This window comes from Balaenoptera acutorostrata, chromosome 13 (assembly GCF_949987535.1).
Source record: "Balaenoptera acutorostrata chromosome 13, mBalAcu1.1, whole genome shotgun sequence".
In the NCBI taxonomy this organism is placed as follows: Eukaryota; Metazoa; Chordata; class Mammalia; order Artiodactyla; family Balaenopteridae; genus Balaenoptera; species Balaenoptera acutorostrata.
The window spans coordinates 45,691,372-45,697,371 of NC_080076.1; positions in this window are offsets into that span (position 1 = coordinate 45,691,372).

The window sequence follows — 6,000 nt, forward strand, 5'->3', positions numbered from 1 at the left end:
AGACCCAACACAGCCAAAAATAAATAAATAAATAAATAAATACACTTATTAAAAAAAACAAAAAAGACTCAATGGAGTGGAATTTGTTGTTTTTGTCTGCCCAGTATCTCCTAACCTTTTTCAGTAACAGCACCACATCCTCTTCCTTTGGAGGAATTGACTTTTCGTCATCTCACACGACCTCAGTGGGGCCACCAATCATGTGTCTGCTTTGTAGCCCTCATTGCCCTCCCCTGTCTTGAGTAGGAGTTCCTGTTGCTGGGATCTGCAGCTTCCCTGGTGTCTGTCCTTCCTAAGTACAGTTGACACACTTCCTATTTATCTCCCGGCTATGCAGTATCTTACCAGTGCTTCCTCTTTTTTCTTGATTAATTTATTGAGTTGAGTTCTGTTGCTTGCCACCGAACTCACTTACATATTTATTCTGCATTCTCAAGGCCTTTCATGGCCAAGTAGGTAAGATGGACAGAAAAATAGCATTACTTTTGTTATTCAATATGATAAGACCAATCTATACAGAGAAAGATCATTATTGGTGCTGACTTAGCCCAGGTGGAATGTAATGAAGGGGAGGAGAAAGAAAGAGCATTCCAAATAGAGGGAATCTGGAATGAAAGATAGAAGGGCAGAGCATTCCAGATAGAGGACCTGGTGAGCACAGATAAGGAGGCAAGCAGCAGCATGCTCTGTCCGAGTCTACAAGCAGTTCTCTGTTGCTGCAATTTTAAGCACACAGCAGGTGGTAAGGAAAGAAAAAACCCAGAGACCTAGGCAGAGGTTATATCATGAAAGCTGTATTTGACAGGTGAAAAAATTTCAACTCGCTTCTGTGGCTTAGCGGAGCCAGTTAGGAGGTTAGGTAGAAGAGTGAAATGGCCATACTGCGATTTTGACAAGTCACTCTGTTCATGTCAAGGGTTCTCAAACTTTATGTAGCATCAGAATCACCTGAGGAGTTTATTAAAATGGCCTCATTCCAAGATATTTCAATTCAGGGAGCCAGGAGTGAGCTATGGGAGCTGCATTTTTAACAGTCCCCCAGCTGGTTCTGATGCAGGGGGTCAGTGGACCATTCCTTGAGAAATATGGTTCCACATGATGGGCAAGCAGCAGATCCTTCGGGTTACTTTGACAACAGCAGAGATGTCAGTTTCCAGGACAGAGTTATTTACATGCGTTGCTAATGTAATCTGTCCACCACCTTGACCCTGCCTCCTCAATACTGGATGAGATTACACTGGTAAATACCATGGCACCGAAACATACATATCTCTGTATTTACAAAGACAATTTAAAAATTCCTACCTATAAACCTATCGAGAGTAATAAAGATTCATAGTGTTCGTCAGAAATACGGGCATCCGACGTGTGATCCTGAATGGTGTTAGCACACCTCCACAATCTGAAGTGTCATTTGATGGTACAATGAGGCACGATTCTCTTCTTAAAGGGAGAAGAACATCATCACAAATGAAGTTTTGCTGATGAAAGACTTATGAGTTCCCCCCCAGGTGAGGTCCTAAAGCTTCGTCTCTGCTTTCAGCATAATTGGTTTTTCACACTTGAATACTGTCCTCAGTTTTCCTGCTAAGCAATCTCACTGCTGTTTGTTGCTAGGTTTCCCAGGTAGCATGTTAGTAGTAGCTGTCCCCGTGCCTTTCTGACCATTGCCATTTTCTGCAACCATGGACAGTCACATTACAGCATATTCTCAAAACGTGCTGTCTGACTCCAGGAATAACTCGGTGAAATATTTCTGTAACTTTCAGTGGACAGCACAACTGAGTAATGTTTGAACCAAATCCACATTTGGGGTGTTCTACTTCAATGAACATGAAATCATGGCATGCCTAGAATGGGAAAGGACCACAGAGGGTTTCAGACCCAGTTCTCTCATTTTGCAGATTAGTTAACTGATTTCCAGTGAAGTGAAAGCAGTTACACTGCATCGTTCAACATTTCAAATAGACACATTTGAAAGAAAAATTAAGGCATTAAGTACTCGGAAAGCATTGGCATATTTATAAGCGACATAGTCTATTTGGGGAGGCAAGATCACAAATGATGAAAAGATAAGTAACAATAAATGATTTAAATAGTAGTTTAAAACAAAATTAGAAGCAATATTAACAAAGTAGTTCATGATTAATTGCATACAAATATAAGATCTCTTTGTGATTTTGCACAACACCAACAACTTGCCATTGAATATTCTTCTGTTACCTACACAACTATCCATCTTTTATCACAGAATAATGTCAATGCTTCAGGCTTTAATTCCAAACAAATGTGATTGCTTTCTGTGCTGCCATTATAAGCAAATAATATAGATAAATTATGTCTTTTCACCTGGGGAAGGCAAAAATATACTTTATTGGTACACATGAGTGTATATATATGCTCCCATAATGGAAGTCTTCTTTAAGCTAGCAGATAATAAAGATAACAACAGATACTATTTTGATTGATTACTACAAATCATGCACAATGTTTAATGCCAAGTACATATATGGATGTGTGTATATGTCAGTATTATAACAATTAAGCCATGTATACATTCATATACATACACGTGCGTTTATATACATATGTGTGTGTATAGTTGAATGTTTACAATGACACATTTCTTTCTGATCCCCTTTTCAAAATTTAGGCTAAGAGAGTAACTTCTCCAAAGTCGAACAATCCCCATGTGGCAGAGCCAGAGTTTGGCACCACATAGCCTCCTAAGTCTTTGTGGTCACTACGCGAGGTTACAGGTGTCAGGTTTTTCCCATTATAGCATCAGATATATAGGTAGGACTGAGTCTGTTTTATTTATGCTGTTTGTTTCCTTAGGTTGACACTCTGAGTTCCCAAATCCAGAAAATAATATAGGATATGGTGAAAACAGACAGACTTGATTTTTTTTAAGGCATAACATAGGTAACTGAAAATATCTTACAGTATTAAAGATGTCCCTAGAATAAAGCAGGTGTAAACTTTGTTATTCCCACTTTACAAATGGACAACTCAAACATACAAATAGGCCTAACACACCATTTATTTCTAGCCTGTGCCCTCACAATTTGAAAGGTACGTCAGTTGAAAAAGAGACACAGAAATTACGGTAGAGGTTAAATTCCAATGATCTGGAGTAGCAACAACAGCTACTGTATGAATTTTATGAAGAAATTTCTGGGGGGCTTCCCTGGTGGCGCAGTGGTTGAGAATCCGCCTGCCAATGCAGGGGACACGGGTTCGAGCCCTGGTCTGGGAAGATCCCACATGCCGCGGAGCAGCTGGGCCCATGAGCCACAACTACTGAGCCTGCGCGTCTGGAGCCTGTGCTCCGCAACAAGAGAGGCCGCGATAGTGAGAGGCCCGCGCACCGCGATGAAGAGTGGCCCCCGCTCGCCACAGCCGGAGAAAGCCCTCGCACAGAAACGACGACCCAACACAGCCAAAATTTTATAAATAAATAAATAAATTTATTTTTTTAAAAAAAGAAATTTCTGGGAAAATTAATGGTAAGAGCTCTTTTTCTGTGCCTCAAACTGAAGAACAACTTCTCCTCTTAAAAAATAGCATAGCAGTAAGGGTTGTGGGTGTCATTTTTTTGACATTATATCCAAATCCATATCAGTTGCACCACGTGAAAGACCAGTGGTGTCCTCAGATGTTGAAGTAAACAACTACTGTCTATAAGAAAGTTCTAGAATAAATACGTTCTATGCAGTGCTTGTGTTCCTCTTTTTCCTCCTCTGTTTGTATTTGGTCTTCTGATCTTTTGCACAAGCAATAGGAAAAGTGGGACAGGGTGGAGAGACACGGTCCACCTGGGAATTAGGTGCATACCCCTGGGCCAGGATGAAGACATGCTGTGAAGCAGCCCTCCAGGTGCCGTGCTAGATACACAGAGCCTTTTTCCAGATGGTGCCCGGACAGGTTAGGTGAGGTGCTGGCTGAGTGGGGTCACTTTGTGTCCCTTTACAGTTAGCAGCACATGTTGAAAGAAGAGGTGTTGTGGACCAATGGACACTGGAGTAAGTTTATTAATTTTAAGACTTCAACTGGGATTATTAAAAGTGTAGCAGTTCTCCAACTTCAGTTGGAGTATACCAAAATAACATATCATCACTGTAAATGGAAATTTATTAAAAGCACAATATCCAAGATTTATATAAAAGATCATACAAAGAGAATTAACTTAAATCCATAAGTCCTTCTTCAGGGCACCAGGCAATTCGATCCAGCATGTTAAGAATGTGCCACAGGGCTTCCCTGGTGGCGCAGTGGTTGGGAGTCTGCCTGCCAATGCAGGGGACACGGGTTCGAGCCCTGGTCTGGGAAGATCCCGCATGCCGCGGAGCAACTAAGCCCGTGAGCCACAACTACTGAGCCTGCGCGTCTGGAGCCTGTGCTCCGCAGCAAGAGAGGCCGCGATAGTGAGAGGCCCGCGCATCGCGATGAAGAGTGGCCCCCACTTGCCACAACTAGAGAAAGCCCTCGTACAGAAACGAAGACCCAACACAGCCATAAATAAAATAAATAAATAAAATTTGAAAAAAGAAAATGCTCCCTATTAAAAAAAAAAAAAAAGTTTGAAAAAAAAAAAAAGAATGTGCCACAGGGGGAAAAAAAAAAAAAAAGAATGTGCCACAATTGTTTTGTAGTGTATGTATATACCTCTAATGAATTGTATTGGCCTATTTTCTTCTCTTATTGGTCCCAGTATAAAACTGGCTTCCCATCCAATATGTAAAACCAGTCACTATTAAAATGCCAACGAGGGTCTACTGAGCATTTTTTTTTTTTAGCAAGCAATTTTGTGATCAGAAGCATATCAATCATATGATATCGCTTATATGTGGAATCTTAAAAGATGGTACAAGTGAACCTATTTACAAAACAGAAATAGAGTCACAGATGTAGAAAACAAACTTATGGAGGGAAATGGGGGAGGGGACTGGGATTGACACATACACACTACTATATATAAAATAGATAATAAGGACCTACTGTATAGCACAGGGAACTCTACTCAATACTCTGTAATGACCTATATGGGAATAGAATCTAAAAAAGAGTGGATATATGTATATGTATCACTGATTCACTTTGCTGTACACCTGAAACTAACACAACGTTGTAAATCAACTATACTCCAATAAAAATTAATTTAAAAAAGAAACACACCAATACAGTTTGTCATTTTTTAAAATAAACTTTAAAATTTACATATGAGTCTAATCAAAGATGATTCCACTCAAAAAAAGAGAAATAAGCAGCTCTATATTCACCTTATATTTAACCTTTGTATTTACAACTGCTAACTGTAATACATAAACTAACACACTCAAAAGATTTAATGGGGGCTTCCCTGGTGGCACAGTGGTTGAGAATCTGCCTGCTGATGCAGGGGACACCGGTTCGAGCCCTGGTCTGGGAAGATCCCACATGCCACGGAGCAACTAGGCCCGTGAGCCACAACTACTGAGCCTGCGCGTCTGGGGCCTGTGCTCCGCAACGAGAGAGGCCACGATAGTGAGAGGCCCGCGCACCGCGATGAAGAGTGGCCCCCGCTTGCCGCAACTAGAGAAAGCCCTCGCACAGAAACGAAGACCCAACACAGCCAAAAAAAGTAAATAGATAAATAAATTAAGAAATCACCCCCATGTTTAAAAAAAAAAAAAAAAGATTTAATGGAAATACTGCTTTATTAGATTTGCTTCAGAGAATCATCTGGAACTCCATTGCCAGATAAGAATGAGTAGCCAAAAGGTTGGTCAAAAACTGAAGTTATCAATAGTGATGGTAGAGTAGCAGTAATGCAAAGGACAAGCAAAATTTAAATGGAAAATTTTTATGTTAGAATAATATAAAATTAACATTAATTATGAGTTAATTCTATCCTAAACATAAAACTTACAGGAATAAAAACTAAACACGAATTGTAAACTGAACCACTGTGCCCCTGGCCTAACTCAGAAATAATGGCCTTTTCTATGGCATAGCGGT